Below are 24304 nucleotides of genomic sequence, written 5' to 3' on the forward strand. Positions count from 1 at the left end.
AAAATTTCTAATTTACAGCTTAATAATGTGATGAATACAGCGGTGCAAATTGTGAATGTCCTTATTGCTTGATCTGCTTTGACTCACAGACCATTTCAAGCCCTGCTAGAAGAGATGGACAGTGCTTATAATTCCACTTCACAGCAACATTTGGTGGCTAAGTGGTGGCAAGGTTTTGATGCGCTTTGTAAACTGTTTTGATGCAATCAAGGCCTTTTTGTCGGAAAAAGGACAAAACTACCCCGAACTGGAAGATGACAAATGGCTGTGTACGCTCATGTTTCTAACTGACATCACCGCTCACCTAAACAAACTCAACCTCTATCTCCAGGGTGCAGGGCAAGCGGTTCTGGGTCTTTATGAAACGTGGAAGGCATTTGTTGTAAAACTAGCAGTTTTTTCTCGGGATATTGTGGCTCAGAATTGTGGGCATCAAAGTTTGGAGATCTGTGGAGTGCACTTAAAGCTACCGAGAGAGATCATGGGGCCTCTATTCTGACCTGCTGGACGTCCCTGCCAGTGAAATTTAATTGTTTGAAGAAAATTGCGTTTGCAATGCTTTCAGCATTTGGATCCACATACCTGTGTGAACAGGTATTTTCACATGAAATCTGTCCTCTGTTCCCCTTGGATCACTCAGAAGCCTGTGTGCAGCTTAAAGTATCCAAATACGTGCCAGATATTGGAAAACTCGACAAGGAAAAGTAAGGGCTGTATTGCAACCATGATGCTAGGGTCACTGAAACATAATCACCCCAAGTTCAGTAGTCCCCACTTGATATATACAGTTTGCAAATGTTACAGATGTTTTCAGACATCAGCCTTTCTTCTTCAGGCAACAGTTTTAGAAATGCTGGCACTCAAACACAGATTATTAATAATAATAATAAAAAAACCCCAAACCCTAAAACTCCCCAGGTATTTATAAGATCCACATAAAGGAAGTTGCTTGTAATACTGTGGCATGCATCCATGTGAAATACCTTTAAAGGACAATGAAATCTCATTAGACTCAAACTACACTGTCAAGAAATAAATACAGCTAAGTAACAGACTTCTAAATAAGATGCTGACATATGGTAAAATATTCCAGGGTAGAGGTGCTGTGAACGTCTCTTTGTTTTTAAGAAGTCATAAGTATTGTATTTCACACTAGAACATTTCCAGATTTGCTCCTTTTCCATTCCTGTCCTCCGCCTCAAAAACATCTTCAAAAGTGGCCACTTACATTATTTTTGCTTTTGCAAAGCTTGTTACTTATAATCTATCCAGCATTTGTTTACATAACTTGTGGTCATTTCACAAACACTAATGAGAGAGCCTAGTGCTTTTCAAGAAGCACAGCACTTTACTATGCTTGATGAAATACCTATGATAAATAACACACATGCTTGCTTAGTGAAGAGAGTATTTTCTCTACAATTTAGAATTCTCTTCGGGACAAAAGCAAAACCTATCGAACACAGAAATGGAATGACTAATAAATACATTTCATTTACCAGAAAACTCATGTGATTTAGGATAATCTTTCAAATTTCCATTAAAATTAAAGTACTGACATTCAAAACGCTTTTTAAAAATAGTAACCGGATACCACATTGTGTGTGATTTAAGTTTATAAAAAAAAAAAAAAAAAAAGTACCCAAACACATGTTGAACAAATTAGCACAACAAAGTACTTATTTTAGGAATATACATATTGGTAAACTTTTTTATTCTAAGCACAGTATGCTTTCAGTCTTTAATTACCGTTTTGAGGTATTTCCATTACTTCCTGTGTGGAAACCCTACAGTTAAAGCCCCAAGTTCTTTCCCATGCAGAACATCCTACTGAGACTTGGGTAGTTATAAGCACATGCTGAGGTTTGTCAGAATTAGCAAAGTTCAGACAGCCTGCATAGATACTCTGCTTCCTTTCCCCCTGCTAACAGCTACTTTATATCACTAAAGAAAGAAAATAACACATTCCAGCAAGACTGCTTGTTGTTTGCTTAGATTACATTATTTATGTCAATATAATAATGGTACTGTGAAAGTGTCAATATGAACTTTAGGGATACAATTTTAATAAGTGCCTACAGGTATATCTACACTACAGTAAAAGACCCACAACATGCCCACGGCTGGCCCAGGTCAGCTGACCGAGGCTCATGAGATTCAGGCTGAGGTACTATAAAATAGCAGTGTAGCCATTTGGGCTCAGGCTGGAGCCTGGGCTCTGAGACCTCATGAGGAAGGACGATCTCTGAGCCTAGCCTCCAGGGCAAGCCCGAACATCTACACTGCTATTTTTAGCCCTGCAAACCAAACCCTGCAAGCCCAAGTCAGCTGATGTGGCTCTGAGACTCAGTGCTGTAGGGTTTTTATTGCCACGTAGACCTACTCTAAATGTCTTAAGAGCCAAAGTCCCACAGAAAATCAATGAGGCGTAGGCCCAGATTTTTAAAGGTATTTAGATATTGTGTTCAGCATTGCAACATCTAACTGATTTAGGAGCCTATGTCAACTATCAATGGGATTTAGCCTCCTAAGTGCCAAAAACCCTTTTGAAAATGAAATTTGGGCTCCTAAACAAGTTAGACATTGCAATGCTAGCACAGCAATGCCTAAGGACTTTTAAAAATCTGGGCCTTAGTGCTATTGAAAATGATCCTTAGGCACTTTTGAAAATTTTACCCTAATTCTTCAATGTTTGACAAAAGAGTTAGCATCTCCAATGCTAACAATGTTTTCTACACATCATAGAAGTAAAGCAAGAATAAAATCCTTGATATTAAGCCCCTCCGGGCCATAGGAAGAATATTTTCAGGGCCCTGTAGAGAGATCAGATTGTCACATAAACAAGCAAAGACCAATTTAAAAACTAATTATAATATAATAATCTATGAATACAGATTTAGTATTTCTTGAACTAATTTGCTTGAGGAATTAAAGTGGGTATCATTCTGTCTACAGTAAAAATCCTCTCATAGAAAAGAACTCTTAAAAAAAAAAACAAAAAACAAAAAACAAAAACTTTCACACACTATACTAACCTAAATGCTATGCCTTTAGTTTGTGAGCATTCATAATACTTATTTCAAAAGGTCTATGCAAAGATCACTTTTGTTGCTTTTTTTAAGAAAAACTCACTGGCAGGTCTCATCCCCTTTTATGCAGAAAATGGACAACTTTTTGATATGATATTAAAATAGTTTGCAACACCATTAGCAATATTTGCTAAATTGTTTGTCGGGGATTACACCAAAAATCAATTAGTATTATATGCATTTGTGACGTGTCCACCACTGTATTGTTCTATTATTTATTTAGCTTTCTTTCTTTCAAGAACCTTTCCAATGCTCTTACCCATTTTACAGAAATAAAATACAAAAGATAAATATTAAAACCCAGATAGGAACAAGAGGCTATGTCTGGGACTGTCAAAGGAGCACAAGTGTGAAATTCTGGCTTTAGTGAAGTCAATGGTGAAACTCCCATTGAGTTCAATAGGGCAAGGATTTTACCCCAAGTGATAGAATTTCAAAGGAATTTAGATGCCTAATTACCTCAGGACCCTTCCCCTTTGAAAATCTGACCCTACATATAGTGCTGTATTCTGCTGTAGTTTGTGTGTGCTGTCATGTTCATTTATCCTTACCAGGAATGCCTCCTCACAGCAATGCAGCACACCACCACCTTTTCCCATAGCCACTTAATATAGGAGGTAGACTTCAAGTGGAGACAAAAGGATCCTGCCTCCTTCTTTTGGAGAATACAGAAATAGGTATGGCTTGCAACAAACCCCTAAGGGTGGTCAGGCTCAACAAAATCACTCACAGAACTTTATTCCCCAGACATCGGCCCTCCTCCAAGAAAACTCTATCCCTGGCCCCTTTAAGGTATGTCTCTGCCAATCAAAAATTCCTGAGCACAGGACAAAGTGTCCTGAAAACAGCTATCATTCTGAGGTGGAAAGAAAAAAGCTGTTACAGAAACAGCCAGGATCCAAGTCATTTAGGACTCGCTTGTGGAATAATCCTAGCACAGGCATACACGGGAATGGAAGGGAATAATGATTACTTGGTTGGCCACGTCTCTGCTCTGGTTACTGGGAGGAGCACAGAGGTTGTGTGCCAAATGTTACCTCCAGCGAGCATGCAGAAAGAAAGTGGGTGAGGAGATGTGGAGCCTATCCCCCCCATTTGCTAGCAAGCAGAACTAGTTGGCTGTGCAGTGAGAGTCAGTTGCATCTTGAAAAATGCTCTAGCAGTCAACTTTTCTCCCCTCCTCTCACACACTCTCCGGCAGGGGTGCTGGAACAATTTTTACAGTGGAAGTACTCAAAGACATTGACCCAAACTGTATATGAAGGAAACCACTTCAGGCCAGGGGACGCTGCTGGAACCAGGGATGTGGGGGGTGCTGCACCTATGCTCTCTGGTGCACACAAGGTGGCCTGGGAAGAGGCATTGTACTTTTCTCAATCTGCCCCTTACTCAGGCCATCACATAAATTATCCCATCCTTAGTTATTTGCAAATGAAGAAGGAAGTCTTGAGTAGGAGGTAAAACCTGAGGCAACCAGTGGACAAGGTAAAGCATTGTCATGATATGTACCTGACATCCATCTCACTTAACGAGCAATACCAATTTTAGCTTCTGGGTGGAACAGTGTGCAGGTGTGGATCATCATAGCTAAGTCTTTATCCAACAGAAATAAAGGTGTGGAGTATTGGCTAGCTATAGATGGAAAAGGAGTTTAGGAATGATAGAATAACAATGCATAGGTTTGCTTTTAAAAAACCATCAATTATTAACAGTTACTGTATGGTAGTCTCCTGCACACATACCATTACTACAGCTTTCCCTTACACTTAGATGCTACAGAAATCTCCTATGCTATCTGGTAACAGTTGACAAATGTCTTTTTAAGGCTTCTACAATGCTAATAGTAAATAGAATTACAAAACGTAATATAGTGTCATTAATTTTGCATTAAAGGTCTAAGTACACAATGATTTCCCTTATTGGGAATAACAGACTATTTAAAACTGCAAAAGCAGCCAAGAAAGTGGTTCACTCCCAAGTAACCACATGCATTTTTACTTCCCGTAGGAAATAATTTTTAGTATATTCTGTTTTGGATTCATGATCCATAGATCTCTAAACAATTCTGGTCAGAAACAAATTAAAAATTTCCCTCTTTAAGCGGGAATATTTCCTTTCCCACCAAAGCCAGACTGTCTAACTTAAATTTACATACCACATATTTTTGTAATAAAATCAGAAGTTGCCCAAAGCAAACAAATAGCTTGGGGTTACTTGGGTTTAAATCATCATCTTCAAGAGAACATCAACAATATGAGGGCCATTACTTGGATTCTTACTGACCATTTGTGGAACACAACATTCCACCACTTCTAAAAGATACATTATCCAAGACAATTTATAAACAACCACATAGAATTATTTTTAATTCATTTTTTCACTTCTCAGACCACAAGATGCTATATGCATTCCTGATCTAAAAAAATCTACTCCACTGATAAACACTAGACTGTGATGAAGGCACATGGATTTTAGGATGCTGCTAAAGAAATTAGCCACAGTTTGAAAATGAAATTTTATCACAAGCAATGGTAAGCTGAATTAAAATAACAAGCAGTTCTGGAATGGAAATATTGTACATAGCCATCCCAACTGCCATAAAAACTGCACTAAAGCAGAAAAGTGTTCTAAAAACATCTGAAATTGGATTTAACAAAATCAATATCCAGTCCCCGCTAAGAATATGTCTGGGATGAGTCAATTCTTCACTTTTTCGACAAAAAAGAAAAACAATTTATGATGTGGTTATGGTCACTGCCATGGTTGACAATATTTATCATATGGCTCCGACAATAAAGTTTATATTTTCACTAGAGAGGGAAGCAGTAGTGGTTCAGAGGATGCCACTAATGCTATTGAACATTAGGGAGGAAACTAACTGCGAAGTAAGAAGACACCATTGGTCCATATAAGCTCATACAATTGTGTTAAGTCAAACATACCCCTGCTTGTCACTATATCCTGCAATCATCTTTTTTTACACTATCTCATAAGCAGTAAAAGGTACATTATAACCTTTTTTCTCTGGGTTTAAACAGATCTTTTCAGATAGGGAGAGACTGGCCAACTGACCATATAGGGAAATAATGAAAGAGTATACAGTAGGAGAAACTCTGGCTTCATTGACAGGTTGAAGTCAATGGGAGTTTTGCCACTGACTTCAATCGGTCCACTATTTAACCCAAGGAATGGTCAACTGCATATTGTAAGCAAACTGACAAAATAAGTAATAGATGTTGAAGCAATCACAGTGTAATGCAGTTTTATTGCCCATGAATGGCAAACAGGTAGAAATACCTCTACTGAATGTTCTCCAAATTTCAAATAAGGAATGCTTGACTAAAACCGATGCAGAAAAATCTGTGTGTGATGTCCTTTCAGCAGTCTTTTCTACTGAGTCAACACTCAGTGCAGAAGTAAAACACACAGATACATAACAATTTCCTTGAAACTTTTCATATCCAGTATATCATGCAAACTGTACAACCACATTCCTAGTTACTCATCTTAGATGTGCCAACATTTCAAATAAAGCCAGCTCTTCAAAGACTGAATATGCCACCCTGTATTTGTAGAATCATCTATAGCAGTGGTTTTCAATCATTTTTCATTTAAGGATCCCCAAAAAATGTTTGAAAGGAGGTGTGGATCCCTTTGGCAATCTTAGACCTAGGCTGCAGAACCCCAGGGGTCTGTGGACCACAGGTTGAAGACCACTGATCTACTGAAAAAGGTTAAGGATGAACATATATTCATATAGGCAAACCACTTCAAAATAATATGGCAAATTTCTTTAAATAACAATATCAAAAAGCCTTTATAATTAACAGATCTGAAAATATTTTTTCCATAGTTTTTAAGTGGGTTGTGACTAGCCAGAGGATATCCAATGTAAGATGGGATGTTAAGATTTTATTTTTTTCTTTCATTTTTATTTGTGTTAGCTTGATTTAGGAGCTCCACAAAAAATCATACACTTTTAATTACAAAAAGCCAATACTTAGAGCACGGTTCAGAAGGAAGTGTGGATTCAGCAATGTATGCTCTTGTCTTGTATCTTTCAACAGTTACTACTAAAGGGTATTTTGAAGATAGAAGGTCCAATTAGCAGTTAAAACAATTCTACTATAAACATTTTTCACAATGTGAGCAATAGACTAGGCACCACCATCTGAAGAAATTCAGCCATTTACTGTAGCACTGTTAAGCACAGCCTAAAGATGAATGGAATCAAACAACAAATTCAGAAGTGCTAAGGATTAAAAGAGATATTTGTCTACTGTACTAAATAAGCCACAGTATTAGGCGTTGTCTTAATATATATTTTTTTTACAGATTCATAGAGTTTAAAGCCAGAAGGAAATATTATGATTACCTAGTCTGATCTCCTGTATCAGACAGGCGATAGGACTTACTGATTTAATTCCTGTTTCAAGTCCAATAGCTGTGGTTGAACTAGATCATAATTTTCAGTAAAAATCCAATCTTGATTTTAAAATTTCTGGAGATGGAGAATCCACCACAACCCTTTGTACATTGTTCCAGTTGTTAATTACCCTCACTGTTAAAAATGTGCATTTTATTTCTAGTCTGAATTTCTCTAGCTTCAACTTCCAGCCATTGGATCCTATTGTAAATTTGTCTCCTAGATGGAGTGCCCTCTATTTTCAGATTTCCATTGCCCATGTAGGTATGTATAGACTGTGATCAAATCATCTTCTCTTTTGATAAGAAAAACAGATTAAGTTGATTGAGTCTATCATCATATGGCATGTTTTCCAAATCCTTTCAATCATTCTGATGGCTGTTCTTGGAACCCTTTCCAATTTTTCAACATCCTTCTTGCATTGTGGATGCCAGAACTGAACACAATATTCTAGTAGCAGTTGTACTGGTGCCAAATATACAGGTAACATAACCTCCTTACTCCCACTGAAGATTCCCCTGTTTCTGCATTAGCCTTTTTGGACCCACGTCTTTTTCCAACTGCTTCCCAGGAGAGAGATCCTCATTCTATAACAGGGGTCGGCAACCTTTCAGAGGTGGTATGCCAAGTCTTCATTTATTCATTCTAATTTAAGGTTTTGCGTGCCAGTAATACATTTTAACATTTTTAGAAGGTCTCTCTCTATAATATATAACTAAACTATTGTTGTATGTAACGTAAATAAGGTTTTTAAAATATTTAAGAAGCTTCATTTAAAATTAAATTAAAATGCAGATCTTATGCAGAACCAAAGTTATGAATATCAGAGTTACGAACTGACCAGTCAACCACACACCTCATTTGGAATTGGGAGTACGCAATCAGTCAGCAGTAGAGAACAAAAAAAGGGTGGGGGAGGGGAAGGAAAAACAGTACAGTACTATGGTAAATGTAAATTACTAAAATGAAATAAAGGGAAAACAGTGTTTTTCTTCTGCAGAGTAAGTTTTCAAAGCTGTATTAAGTCAATGTTCTGTTGTAAACTTTTGAAAGAACAACCATAACGTTTTGTTCAGAGTTATGAACATTTCAGAGTTACGAACAACCTCCATTCCTGAGGTGTTCTTAACTCTGAGGTTCTACTGTACATGGCTTGCCAAATGGTTTGTACCCTATGTGAATATACTGTAGTGTCTTTCAGAATCAGAAAGGACAATGCCAGTCTCAGCTGTGTTGGATCTACTGCTCTGGTCAAAAGTTATACCTTGTATGTTTCTTTTCAGTCTGTCTTAATAGAGGCATAGATATTTAAAGCAAAGCTTCCTCCTACTGGAATGTTTGCTGGACCCACCACATTCTCCTCAGTCTCTCTGCCTCCATATGGGGGAGCAGATTTTTCCTCTTCTGTTCTGCTGAGAGAGCCTTTTGCAAAGTTTTTTCACTGCCATCTCTGAGAAATTAGTTTCCTTTTACATTATCCCTTTGGAATTTTGCATTTGAAAAGGGGCATGGCCTTTGGTTCAGGTTCCCTTAGCACAACAGGTTTTCCTAAGAACTTGTTCCCCCACAAGTGGTGTTCAGTAACTCATCATTGGGTCCTCCAGTTAACAATTTAGCTTTTTCCTGCTTTTCTGTGCAACAAATTGGGCTCAGTAAAGTGGGTTTATCACCTGATACTCGTCTTATGGATCACCATTATTCCTCCATTGTGAGGCAGCCCTTTGTTTTGTGTAATATGGTTTAGGATTACCATGGGGGCAGAGCATATTTTAAAGCAATTGCAGTCTTCTTCCTACCAGCACCTCCATTAAACCACAAATTCTGCGCATTTAAAATACCATCACCATCCCTGTATAGTGACAGGTGACAGCAGCATAATCATGAGCCCTTTCCACTTACAGTGGTGATTAGCTATGGGAACAGTATGTTATTCCCATAGGGGAAGCATGTCTTTCACCCTGTCAACAACAACAAAATAATAATAATAATTAATAAATAATAGAGGAAGGTTCAGAGCTCATGAAAAATATGGACGATCAGAGAACCTTGTGAACTCCTAACAAACGTCCTTCCATGGGCTCTCCTCATTTAATCCCCTTTTTAATCATGCTCTCTCTTCAGAAGATCAACAGATTCTCTAAAATGAAAGAGAATGCTTCTCTTATGTTAATCTCAGGAGATGCTAAAGAAAGACCAAGTACTACTCTTCACCAGATCCTAAGTGTATCATTTGGGTTATGTTCCTGAGTTTCATTAATTTGGAATAAAAAAGAACATGAATTCACTCCTGAACTTGGGCCAAATTATTCAATCACCCCAATGGGCAATACTGTCTGAATTCTTTGTGGTGTAGAGTAGTGGGTAGCCGGTATATGGCTAGCATACTTACTGTCCAGATAGCTGTTGATAACTTTGATACAGTACAATAAAGAGAACATGAATGCACTCTTGAATACATCTTCTTATGACCAGTAATGGGTGAAACAAAGCTAAAACTATTAGATTTGACTGAATGAGAGCATGAACTTAAAATGCAGTACATCAGGGAAACCAGATAAATGTTCAAATTGTACTTAACTTTTTTCTAGGATTTAAATTCTTTTCATCAGAAAATTTATCTCCTTCAAAATAATTAAGAGCATTTGTTGCAAATTTAGTGGTTGGCGTGTGTGTGTGTGTGCATGCGCATACAGACACACACACACAGGCCTTGAAAAATTAGCCCTTTCCCCCATCCTACATAATTCAGGGTACTATTTGTTGAAACATATCAATGTGGTCTTTGCACTAAGGGAACTGCAAAAAAAAGTGCCAAGAACAAGAAAATCTCTCTGCATGGCATACATGGATCTTACAAAGGCTTTTGACCTGATTAGCAGAAAGGATCTTTTCCAGTTGCTAGGAAGAATTGGTTCTGATTTGATCTTTTCATGATGGCATGAAGGCTACAGTCCAGTATGATGGATATCAATCTGACAGATATGAAATCCTCAGTGGCGTCAAACAGGGATGTATTTTGGCATCAAAACTCTTCAATATATTCTTCTCTCTGCTGCTTTGTAATGCTTTCTCATCTAGCACCAAGGGTGTAATCTCCATACAAGATCTTATGGAAAACTCTTCAACAGTACTGTCCCACAGTGATGCATCAGTAGAAGAGGTTTTTGAACAAATTTATAAATAAAAACAGTAATAAGTTACCAGGATCAGATGGTATTCACCCAAGAGTTCTGAAGGAATTCCAATATGAAATTGCAGAACTACTAACTGTAGCATGTAATTTATCACTGAAACAAGCCTCTGTACCAGATGACTGGAAGGTGCTAATGTAACACTGATTTTTGAAAAGACCTCCAGAGGTGATCCTGGCAATTACAGGCTGGTGAGCCTAACTTCAGTATCAGGTAAAAACTATAGTAAAGAACAGAATTACCAGACACTTAGATAAACATGGTTTGTTGGGGAAGAGTCAATATGACTTCTGTAAGGCGAAGTTATGCATTACCAATCTATTAGAATTCTTTGAAGGTGTCAACAAGCATTTGGATAAAGGTAATCCAGTTGGCATAGTGCACTTGGATTTTCAGAAAGACAAGGTCCCTTATCAAAGGCTCTTAAGGAAACTAAGTGGTTGTGGGATAATGGGAAAGGTCCTTTCATTGGTCAGTAACTGGTTACAAGATAGGAAACAAAGAGTGGGAATAAATGGCCAGTTTTTGCAATAGAAAGAGTGGTGTCCCTCAAGATCTATACTGGTACCTGTGCTGTTCAGTATATCCACTGTTCTTCCTGGTTACCTGGTAATGAAGTGGCAATATTTGCAGGTGATACAAAATTATTCAAGTTAGTTAAGTCCAAAGCTGACTGCAAAGAGTTACAGGAGGAATCTCACAAAACTGGGTGATTGGATAACAAAATGACATGAAATTCATCATTGATAAGTGCAAAGTAATTCACATTGGAAAAAATAATATTAACTACACATATATAATGATGGGTTCTAAATTAGCTGTTACCACTCAGGAAAGAGATCTTGGAGGCATTGTGGATAGTTCTCTGAAAACTTCAGCTCAACAGAATGTTAGAAACTATTAGGAAAGGAATAGAAAATAAGACAGAAAATAACATAATGACAGTATATAAATACATGGTGAATCCACACTTTGAATACTATGTCCAGTTCTGATTGTCCCACCTCAAAAAGGATATTAGTGGAACTGGAAAAGGTTCAGAGAAGGGCAACAAAGATGATCACTGGTATGAAATCACTTCTGTACAAGGAGAAACTAAAAATATTAGGGCTGTTCAGTTTAGAAGAGAGAGGATTAAGGGAGGGATATGATTGAGAGAGTTAAAATCATTAATGGTGGGGAAAAAAGAATAGAGAAGTGTTATTTACCCTTTCCCACAACTCAAAACCAGGGGTCACCTGATGAAATTATAGGAAGCAGCCTTAATACAAATGAGAAGAAGTACTTTTTCACACAATGGGCAGCTAACCTATGGAACTCATTGCCATAATATTTAATGATGGTCAAAAGCATAGGTTTAGAAAAGAACTAGATAAGTTCATGGAGGATAGGTTCATAGATGGCTATTAGCCCATATGGTCAACGTGCTCAGGGTAACCCTAAATTTCTGACAGCCAGGAGTGGAAGACAGCAGTGAATCTCTCCACAATTGGCCCATTGGTCTGACCTAGTATGGCAGTTCTTATGTTATAACATTGCACATCTAAGAGCAAGATGCTAAGTTAAACATCTTCTGATGAGAAAACTTCTTGTTGCTGACAACTCTGTTCATTAAACACCTTTCACACCTGCTATCTTCACCATATTCTACATTTTAATTGGGAAACCAAAATTTCTGCCTCCGAAGTAATTGAGAAAGCAAGATTGCCAAGTCTAATCTCTACTGTCAAACACAGACATCTCAACTGGCTTTGTCTTCTGCAACACATGGACGATAGATGCGTTCCAAAGGATTTCCTGTATGGAGAACTTGAGGATGCTCTAAGGCCACTGGACCGACCTAGGTCCAGGTTCAAGGACATTTTCGAGAGGAACTTAAAAACTTTCAACATTGACAACGCAAGCTGAGAAGATGCAGCTAGGAACAAACCACACTGGAGGACTATTCTGCACCAGGAAGTCTAAGAGGCTGAAGAGACGTGAGCAAATAGGAAAGTACAGTAGGCCTCAAGCTCTAGTAGTACACTGGCTTCATCATCTGACCCTGTACCTTATGAGTGCATTATCTGTGGCATGGACTATCATTTGAGAATTGGACTTCTTAGTCACTCGCAATGTCGCAACATGCACACAGTAACTGAATTGTTTTGGGGCTTACGCCATTGTCTTTCGAGATGTCCTATTGCCATTGGATTTGTTAAAACCAAAGATTATGCAGTAAAACTGTTCCTAAACCTTCACTTAGGCAACCAGGAGGCTTGTACAAAACTAAAACAAAGGGAAACAGATGGAAAGTTAATATTTGTAGTTTATAGCCATTTTCAAACAGTGGTGTGTACCTTCCATCTGCAGTTCCCACCCTTACCTCCCTCCCCGTGAGACGTTTTTCTGGGCTGTCAGGATCAGAAAACCTGGGGACCCTTTAAGGATTGCCAGCACTTTTTTCCTCCCTTCCTCCTGGCTATTGAGCTTCCTTGTGTGCTTAGGAAGAAGGAGGCGGGGGAAGGGGCGAGGGCTCCTTGGCTGAGTAGCTAGATAGGACAGTGCAAAGTTCATTGACTCCTTTGTACCCAAGGATAAGGTTTATAAGCTCTTTTCCCTGCTCAAGGCACTGTTCTATGCCTGGGAGCAACAGTTCCCTTTTCTTTCCCCTTGGGATGAGAGTACAGGGTGGGGCATTATGCATCATGCTTAGTAGCTTTTGGGGGTCTGAGAAGGAATATTTCCCTTATTGCTAGACTGGCCTGGGCAGTGTTTTTTTTTTTTTTCCTTCCTGTCAAATGTCCAAGGACCTGTTGGGTAGGCTAGTTAAATCCTAAGTACATCCAGGGCCGGCCTTACATAGAGGTGAACTGGGTGAAGCCTGGGAGCGCCGTTATAAACGGGGTGCCTCCGGAGCAGGGGTGCCCCTCCCCCTCCTGCTTCGCTGGTGTCTACAGCCCTGTGGCTCCTGCCCCCTCTCTTGGAGCCACCCCTGCAGCAGCTCCCGGGAGTTCCTGTCTGCTGGGGGGAAGGGACAGAGGGGTGCTGATGTCAGGGTGTCCCCTGCCCCCCCTGCCATGTACTCCATCTCCACAGAGCAGGGATGTGTATGTGGGGACAGGGCTCACCAAGAGAGGGACAGAGCTGCTGGCAGCTGTTACTGTGTCTGAAGGCGCTTTCCTTCAGACTGGTGAGTGCCGTTCTCTTAAAGGGGCAGCACGCGGTCTCTCACATACTTCCCCAACTCTCACACTTCCTGAGCTCTCACATTCTCTCTTTCACACTCACCCTCCAACACATACGCATTGTTGTTGCTGTTGTTGTTGTTACTTGTTGGTACTTCCTGCAATGCACATATAGTCTCTGTAATTTTATTCTTTCAAAGTGCTGTTATTTAATTTTTTGATTGGTCTATGCCAGGGGTCGGCCACTTTCAGCACGTGGCCCATCAGGGTAATCCACTGGCGGGCCAAGAGACATTTTGTTTACGTTGACCATCTGCAGGCACAGCCCCCCACAGCTCCCACCATTCCCAGCCAATGGAAGCGGCGGCCAGCATGTCTATGAATTTCATAATTTTATTTCTCTCTTATGCTTACATTTAATTCGTTGAGTAGTGAGTTCTAAAATGCCTAACCTGTCCTGGCTGGAGTAATTATCATTATTACTTTCATTATATTGTGCATTGTCATTCATTATTTAAAGTATTTATCTGCAAAAAACTTTCAGGTGTCTAAGTAGTCCCTGGAATAATGGTTAAAGTTTCCTCCCTCGCCAATCTGAAATTGCGTCCAGGGTGAGCCAGGAGGGCCGTGGGCTCTGGCAAGATGCAGCCCCCGTGTGACAGGGTGAAGCCCGCCTCGAGCCATATGCCGAGCATCAGGCACCACGAGCCACAGCAGCAGTGCAGAAAGGTCGCAATACACCATATACCATGCCACCCTTACTTCTGCGCTGCTGCTGGCGGTGGCATTGCCTTCAGAGCTGGGTGCCCGGCCAGCACCCGCCAATATCAGGCCACCCTGCCAGTGCTTAATTTGTACCAGGGCTGAGCTCTAGCCTCTGTCATCTCTTTCAATATAAATTAAACACTGTGGGAGGCAGCGGGGCCCAGAGGTGATGGGTTGGGGGAAGCCCAGGGAGCCTGTGGGGGCCAGGAGTGATGGGGGTGGCACCAAAATACAAGTTCACCCAGGGCTCCATTTTTCCTAAAGCAACCCTGTAGGTCATAATATGTTCATGTTGTCATAACTTAGCCACTGTCCAGTACAGGGATTCCAGTTCCCCGATAAATGGGAATTGGAAGCAGGATTATGGGAGGGCATTCACTAAGGAAAGGGGTATGGGGCTGCAGGCCCTGCCAGGGGCCAACCCCAATATTCTCAATCATTGTATGACTTTTTTAAAATATCTTTTAACTTTTGAGAAATCCTAAGTTCATTAAATACTATCATATGACATGAATTTTAAAAATGTGGAAAGCCTCAAATGTATTACAAGTAGAACAATGAAAATATATGGAAGTATGGTGGTAGAAACTAAGGCCCTGATCCTATAAACAGATACGTACATGCTTAATGTTAGCATTTAATTTATTGCACAACAGTGTGCACCTTTTTATGGTGAGATGCAGTATTGTTCTTTCAAAATGACCTGGTGGTAAACACATGTATCATTGTAGCATGTAGACAAACATGGATTTTTGAGTATTACTTGAAATCCAAACTCAGAGGTTTAGAAGACCAAACATCCTGCATGTTGGGTTTGTTGTGCAGCCAGTGCAGGTGTGATGTGAAGTGAGCTGCGTCTGATCCGGTTCCTGCTGGCTTTGTTCTTGTGAACCATTAGAGAATTGAAACAAGAATTTTCTTACTCTGCCAGCTTACAAGAACAGAGCTAAAAGAGAGAAAGAAGGCGCAGTTCCAGAAGGATGAATGAACACACGTCATGTGCATGATTGTATCAGGAGAGCAAGAGACCCAGTGCCCCGAGTGTATGTTTTCTTTTGATCACCAATTGAAGAACTGTTATTAAGATTGTTGCAGCTGTTGTTTCACATATGGCTTTTTCCTGCCCTTTCATTTTCTGAGAGGTATTTTTTTTCTTTTTTTTTTTTTTTAGAGTGGCTGGATAGTTTAGGGAATTGATAATGGGGTATGTAGATCATCACCTCTAGATTGTTGTTTTGAATCCAACTCAGGTAGGCTGAGTGAAAGATACTACCCTCTGATGGATCTTTGGGGGTTCATGAGTTAATGGTCCGAGTCCAAATCCCAGTGGACTAGTGTCAACATCACAAAAATGAATACCACCACAGATGGCACTAGTTGGCAGTCTTATTGGCAGAGAGGTCAAGTATTGTGTGGCACAGATGTTGGACAGTTTTCCCACCCCTAAAGGAAGTTCTTCTGGGTCATTGGTTGGACATTACTAGGGAGTCTGCACTGTCACAGTCAGTGCTGTAACTGGTCTGTGGATGGCTGTGGCTATCATTCTGGCATAGGCACCTTGCGTTAGCACCAAATTCACACTTTTATTTAAAGGAATATTTTGAAACCATTTTTATTTTGTTACTAATACATTTTAATCTAATCTTCTTGCTGTGTTCTCTGAGTTTTACACAGCCACTATTTTCTGTCTCACACTTATTTAAAATCTCCATATTGAAATGGCTATGCTTGCTACAGGAAAAAAACAAACAAAAAAACAAGTTATGGAAATACTTTTTATTTTTCTTCGAGTAGTATCCCTGTGGGTGCTCCACGTGGCACGAGACGGGAAAGCACATGTGCAGCCCAAATGGGCACTGCTAATAAAAATCTCCGATCCTAGGCCCAGGGACGCAGATGCACCTAAAGTGGAGCACCCATAGGGGGACATATCTTGAAGAATCTCAGTTACAGCACAAGGTAAGTAACCCTCTCTTCTTCTTCAAGTAGTATCCCTGTGGATACACTTTAGGTGTATTTGTGTCCCTACACCTAGGATCATTGTATTTTCATGAACTTGTTGAGGGCTCTTAGGTCTAGAATGGGCCTCCAACTGCCATTCTTTATTTGAATTAGGAAATAGGAAATACAACTGATGGAAATGCTCAGGTTGTTCCAGCACATGGTTAGGGGTGGGTGGGAGGCATCTTGGGACCTTGACCAAATTCTCAAAGTTGCCTGATGTGGAGCACCAATAGGGACACGCATCTCGAAGAACCTCAGTTCTGCAAAAGGTGAGTAACCCTCTCTTCAAAGGCAGGTATTCAAGTAAGCAAGAAATAAGTTCTTGTGTCCTTGTGCACTGATATGAGAAAACGCATATTTCCAAATGTGGTACATTTTTTTTAAGCTTCTACTAACAATACTGTTAGGTCAGATGGCCTGAAAAACAGCTCAAAATAGTGGGGAAAAAACTTTGTACCATTAAGAAAAGAGAGGTCCTGAAAATAGTTATATTTAGTAGAAAATGTTGAGCTTCTAATTAGCTTACTGCTCTTTTTTTAATTGCTAATTTTAGAAAATGTTTCCAGTGTACTTTTTTTAATGTAACAGTGGATGAGACTTGATCTTACCTCCAGATACTATATTAGGAACTACAATATTTTCAGTTCACTTGAAATTATATGGTGTTCAGTCCGCATTGGAAATCTTGGGAAACTTCTCAGGTTGTGTAGCATAAGGCAGAAGTGAAAAAATTTCAAATGAAGTTGCCTCGGTGGGTGTAACAAGAATTGGAATTTAGCCCGTGGACTCCAGTGTTTAACTGAAATGAGTCTGTTTTCTTGATCTGGCAGCATCTGTGCATTGATATTTTCATCATTTCATTAAGGTGGAATAGAAACAGGGTTTATTTGTTCATGTATGTAAATGAAATTATTGGTGGTATGTTACTGCTAGTTTGCATGAAATTATTGGTGGTATGTTACTGCTTGTTTGCATGAAATCTTCTAAAGGACTTGCTGAGCTAGAGAATACATTTATCCTATATTTATACAATATAATATGAGTATTGAAAAAAAAGACTGCTTTTGGAGATAACGTTATGTGCTAGACACCCCTGTGAGATACTGATCATCTGTTTATTTAATCTCGATTTTTATACTGCACTAACACCCAGATCCTGATATCTAACACCCTGATTCTGCAAACACTCATGTGTTCCACTTTGTGCACATGAATAGCCCCATTGAAGTGAATTCCATTACTCATAGGGTGGTATCCCGGCCTCACTGGGTATGTGTACACTGCTCTAAAAGACCCACAGCTGTCCCAGGTCATCTGACGTGGGCCCACAGTGCTTGGGCTGTGGGTTGATAAAACTGCAGTGTAGATGTCTGAGACCCTGCGAGATCAGACCTGGGGGGACCCTGCTGACCTGAGCCTTGGTGCTATGGATTTTTATTGCAGTGTAGACAAACCCCCTGAAGTCGATGACAAAACTCCCATTACATTTCATCCATAGTACTTAAAGTTAAGCATTGCATAAATGTTTGTGGGATTAAGGTTCAAGTAGCATTCGGGAGGTATTGAGCACCCTTAACTTGTAACTACCCTTTCTTCATGGGAGTTGAAATCATTGAGAATTTTGGAGGAGAATTTACACACAGAGAGAAAATATCTGTTTTAGATTCACTGTCTGATTTGACAGATTTATAAATTAAGCAAAATACTTTAAAATAAAAACAAAACCTCTTAATTATTACATAAGGTCATAATATGTTATTCAATGATATAAAGCCAGCTGGTGTTTGGTTTATCTTTTTTTTTTTTTTTTATTAGAGAGCTGCTAATTCAGATAGCAACTCTGCAGTGAAAGTCTCTGTCCTCTATGTTAATTGACTATTAGAAGTTCCTTTCCATGTACGTGTGTACATAATTTGGCACATCCCAGTACTTAACATTTTTGTTTTGAAAGTATAAGTAAAGGATTCATTGTAAGTCACTGGCTTCTCGAGTTGTATATAATTTGTACCAGATGTTCTTTTCCTTAGATAAGCTACTAATTTTATAACTCTACCTTTCAATTTAGATATACAGTAGAATTCACTTTTGAATGTATTGGGAAGAATTACGTGTATTTTGGAATAAACTATATCCACTGCTTTATTTTATAATCTATTTCCATTCTCCCTCTTTCCCTTATTTTAGCAATTAACAGGCATTTGCTTGCTTGCAGGCTGAGATAGGCCCTGATAGGCTGGCAAGAGGGCGCTCGATACATTTATTATTATATATTATAGTGCCTGGGAGCCTTAGTCAGGGCCCAGGACCCCACTGTGCATTGGTCAAACACAGAACAAAAAAGGTCTCTGCAGGGCTGGCTCTAGGCACCAGCAAAACAAGCTGGTGCTTGGGGCGGCACATTTTTAGGGGCGGCATGGCCAGCGCCAGAATGCCGCCCCTAAAAATGTGCCCCGGCCGCCCTAGGTCACCTCCGCTGCTGCTGCTGCCATGGCACGCGAAACAGCTGATTTGCGCGCCGCTACTCGCCCTCCCTCCCAGGTTTGAGAGCCTGGGAGGGAGGGGGAGCCCCCGAGTGTCTGGTTTGCGCGCCGCTGCTCCCCCTCCCTCCCAGGCTTGGGAGCCTGGGAGGGAGGGGGAGAAGCGGCGCCCGCGCCGCGGCCACTCGGAGTCTCCCCCTCCCTCCCAGGCTCTCAAACCTGGGAGGGGGGGGAGACTCCGAGTGGCCGCGGCACGGGCGCCGCTTCTCCCCCTCCCCTCCGTCCCTCCCTCCTAGGCTTGAGAGCCTGGGGGGAGGAGGCAGGGCTGGGGATTTGGGGAAGGGGCGGAGTTGAGGCGCGGCCGGGGGTGGGGTAATTAAAGAACCGGGGCGGGGGGGGCAAAATTGTTTTTGCTTTGGACGGCAAAAATCCTAGAGCCGGCCCTGGGTCTCTGCCCTAAAGAGCTTACTCTAAAGGGACAAGATAGACACAGGGTGGGGAAAGAAGAACAACACATAAGCAGAGTGAACAATCTGATGGCAACAAACAGCATGTGAGTTCCTTGCTTGCTTGATTTATTTATTTTGTGGGTTTAGTTAGGAGGGGATAAGCTAAAGAGTGAGGGGCACTGGGAGGGAGAAGATGGCTAAAGGAGTGATTCTGAGGTAAAGAGATGGTGATGAAGGGGTAGGGTTGGAGCAAACAGCCAATTAGCACAGAGCAGAGAAAATTTAGTTCAAACTGTAGCAAGTTCTCCAAGGGACTCCCAAGGTCCCTGCTCTGGCTGCTTCTGCCCCTACCAGCTGGAGTCTCTGCCTGACTCCTCTATGCAGCTTTTTCCCAAGCTCACTTGGTGGTGGCGAGAGACCACCTGGCTCCTAGTGCCCCCAGAGTGTGTGTGGGTTCTTCCCTGCACAATTTGGGGTCCAGGAGGGTGTTGGGGTGGCTGTACTTTCCTTCCTCTCCTCCCAGTGCACAGTCCCTACCTTGGCAGGTTCCTCTTTGCAGTATATTTATATTATACCTATTTAAGTCACCCCCTTCTACTGAAAAAACCCCAACCAAACAAAAAACAAAACAATCTCCCCTGCAAAAGCCTCTGAAATAAATCATCAATTACAAAAAAGTAAAAGTAAATTAATAAAGTTAAAAAGACACCCCCCCCCGAACCCTATCTCAAACAGTTTTGCAAAAAAGGTGTGCCAGACAGACTCCATGAAGTCAACTGGGCACTTCACTTTTGCTATTTATTTTACAAGGAAGGCACATAGATAGTATGGTGATGGGCAGCAATATAAAGTCCTAAGATACTTTTAAAAAACAAACCAAATATAGAAGAAATCCAAGACTTATGTTGCAAGTGCGTTAGTATTGCCCACATGTAAATGGAACATTTTAAGATTCTTTACCTATTGTACCTATCAATAAAAAGAGCAGCACAGCAACACCTACTTTAGGTATATACTTGGTACCACTGGTATCCGTACATTCACATAAGGTAGAGCACACCAGATTTGTTTCATGCTTGGCTTTCACTAACCTGACTTGTTCATATCCCCTGGGTCCAGCCATAATGGAGACTTGCTTGACTGAATTGCTTGACATCAGTCTGTTAAGTGATTTCATCTGGGTTTCTACCAATCCTATCCCTTTTTTCAATCCACTGAGTAGAATCCATCTCTGTCCTATAGACAGTATACAATACCCCTTTGAAATCTTTCTAGTGATACCAAAGAGGTTTGAGGAATAAAACCTTATGAATGAAAAAGTGTTTGCTTATTGATTGTTCATTTAAAAAAAAAAAAACCACTGTAATCTGTACTGCTGTTAAAGCACCGAGATGGTATCACGCCTTCAGATTTTTGTAACCTCTTTCTTTGAATGGTTGAAATAATAGCTCAGTCATTTTATCCAAATTCAGCTGCTTATTAACATCGCTGCTACTAGTGCTTTAATGGCATTTCCTAGGAGAAATGGGTTGATGGTCTGTCTGGTTCATGGTGGACATGTGCTAACATCTCAAAAAGCACCCTCACAGTTAATACTAACTTGCACTCTTATATCAGGGTCAGGTATTCATAGGCTGAAGTCCCAAATGAAAACTTAGACTTATACGTAATGCAGTGCAGTACTATGGCAATGTTGAAGTGTTGGTAGTACTCTCCTTTGGAAGTAACATATACATTAATGCCCAGAAGTTTGTGGGCTGCGTGTAGATAAAGATCACTTTTTGACTATGGCATCCTGGCCTACATTTCATAAAGCAGGTTCAAATGTCCAAGGTGCTGTGCACGTTAATTGTTGTGTCTGCTTGTCTACACAGACTCTTTCCTGCTAGTGTTCATCTCATTGCTTTATAAACAGCTTTGAGAATTCTGCATGAAAGGTGCTATGGAAAAATAAATTGTACTCTGAAGTAAGGGACATTAGAGCTTTTAAAAATAAATTACCAATACTATCAGACAATCGTATCTGTTCTAACAGTATTTATTGCTAGTGTGCCAATCATAGTAGCTAGGTGCTATATACACAAATTGAACATTAATTCAGGCAGAAAAAGATAATACTTTGTGACCCACAATGCCATTTAGATGTGTAACACAAGATCCATTCTATATGCATCCGAAGAAGTGGGCTGTAGTCCACGAAAGCTTATGCTCTAATAAATTTGTTAGTCTCTAAGGTGCCACAAGTACTCCTGTTCTTCTTTTTACAAGATATGTGATGGGTAAGTTTTTTTTAGACGAGCATGGAAAAAATTGTAGTAGGACACAGTACTGAATTCTTTTTCCTTCTCCAAAATGTATAGTGATAAATAATAGTGATCTGTTTTCATAGGAATGAACTGGGAAATCTCTGACATCCTATATTCTCTACTTTTATGCTTTCTATTGGCACTGAATCAACAAAATCCTAATTTAGGAGGTACTTGACCTACTTATCTTTAAACATACTAGAAAGGGGTTGGATGAAGGCGATATTGGTGGTAGGTATGTTGTGAGGAATTTGTCTAAGAATAATTATCAAAAGAGATCTATGAACTCATGATCAGTGTTTCAGCTTGCATGACTGTTTCCAAACACAGAATGACTTTGCCTTCTGAAGCAGTCATTAGCAGCAAATAGTCTTCCACATAATTTAAGTTTTAATTGTTGGGCACTGTGACAGGGTGTACCAGACCTTTGTGGCCCCTGCTGGGAGGAAAAGAGTAGCAAAGGTGGGTCCTCCAAGCCTGCCTAGAGAAACCTCATGAGGTCAGCCATCTTGGAAGCTAGAGAGACCTGGTCCTCCAAGGGCTAGCAACAGCCAATCAGAGCGCAGCACATTCATATAAATGGAGCTGCAGGTTGTTAGCAGATCAGTTCCTGGCTGTCCAAAGGAGCCTGAAAATTAGTCAGAATGTAGTTTCTGGCTGAGTTTACACTGAGACTGCAGAGGGAGAAGAACCTGAGGATGTTGGCCCTGAGATCGGTCTGGAGCTAAAGGGGTCCAGTAGGAAGAGTCCCATGGAAATAGCATTAGAGGATTAAAGTTGAGCCATACATGGCTGCTGTTTATAGGGTCCCTGGGTTGGAACCTGGAGTATTGGGTGAGCCCAGACTCCCCTACCATCATAGATAAAGTGGCATAAACCCCAAAAGGGACAGGGCTTATTTGGGCACCTTACCAAAGGGCTGAATTTAAAAGGCCCAGATGTGGGCTGAAGGACCCTAAGGAGATCCAGAATCCTGAATTCTTTAATACCCCGGAAGGATTCATTTGGACTTTGTGACTTGGCCAAAGCATCAAGCCACTAAGAAGCTACCAAGGTCAGCCTGCAGGGGTCACCAGAGGTGAGAAAGGGGTGAGGTACTACACTCAGCCACTAGGAGGTCCTCAAGAGGCCATCGGTAACACTGGTTGCAGAATTAATTGGCACTCAATAACCTTTTGTTTTGTAACGGGTGGGTCCAGGTCTCAGCAGAGTAATTATACTTCTGATGCATTCCTTGATGAAGACTCTTGCCTTACATAAATAACTACCAAACACTGATTCTAGGAAATTCCAGATACCTACAATTCCCATTGACTTCTGTGGAAAATATGCACCTACCAGAACTGGCCTGTGTGACCGAAATAAACATTCCTGTTTGGAAAAAACAGAACTCTGTGTGTGTGTGTGTGTGTGTGTGTGTGTGTGTGTGTGTGTGTGTGTGTGTGTGTATATATATATCTCATATAAATATGCTCATTTTTTTGTTCCAAAAGTGATTTTGAGTATGTACATTTAGAAGTAGTGTGGGCTGGCTCTGAAAATCAGAACCTTTTAGGTGTCTTAAGTTGGTCAACCAAAAATTAAAGCACTCAAAATCCACTAGTCCTTTTTCAAAGGACTAAAGGCAGTGCTTAATTTGTAATGAAAGAGATGCTGGGGATCAGGCAATTTGTTTACTTTCATAACTGACGCAGCAAGACTAGAGGTGCCGGGGCTACGAACTGCCAAGACTAGAGGTGCCGGGGCTTGGCCCTGACAAGCCCCGGCAGAAATGAAGTACAGACTAGAGGTGACATGCAGGAAAACCAAGCAGTTAACCTTTGACACATCTTCCTACATGAATATGATATACAGAAACCATAACAAAGTCTCTTTACTTAGAAATTATTTGGAACAAATCTTGTTGGTATTACTCATGGAGGGTGAAGTCTATGAATTTCTCAGAATATTATAAAAACACTTCTCGAGTCGAGCTTTGCCCTTGCCAACTGTGAATGTGAAATTTAATGGCAGTGTGTTAAATGCATGACCTTGATGAAGAGAATATTTATTCTTGGGTGTTGTTTCTTTTTTACAATGTGCTTCCATTAATAACTTTTTTTTAAAAGCAGGGTTCCGCTTTACTGTATATTGGTTTATTGGAACAGGGTTAGAATTTGGTCAGCCAGAAAAGAGTTCACAAAAAAGGCCATAAATGAAAAGAAAATTTTGATCAACTTTTAAACAAATATTATACCAGATGCTATGCTTTCGGCCTTTGCCAATGCCTCTTTGATCTTTGCTCTGCCAGTCATTTCCCCCTCTTCTACTGCTTTGAATATGGAGGTTTTGTGAAACCTGTTTTTTTGCTTATCTTTTGGGTGAAGCCTTTGTGTTGCCAAGAAACAAGGAGCCGGGGAAAAAAACAACTGACTATCCAGTAATGGGCCT

The 24304-nt window shown here is 40.4% G+C and overlaps 1 protein-coding gene across 7 annotated transcripts in view; it reads left to right on the top strand.

The window, feature by feature from the left end:
* The window catches only part of BBS9 (Bardet-Biedl syndrome 9), a 264350-nt gene that overhangs the window by 235163 nt on the left and 4883 nt on the right, over nucleotides 1-24304 (top strand). The gene's annotated exons all lie outside the window — the stretch shown is intronic.

This window comes from Trachemys scripta, chromosome 2, assembly GCF_013100865.1.
Source record: "Trachemys scripta elegans isolate TJP31775 chromosome 2, CAS_Tse_1.0, whole genome shotgun sequence".
NCBI lineage: Eukaryota > Metazoa > Chordata > Testudines > Emydidae > Trachemys > Trachemys scripta.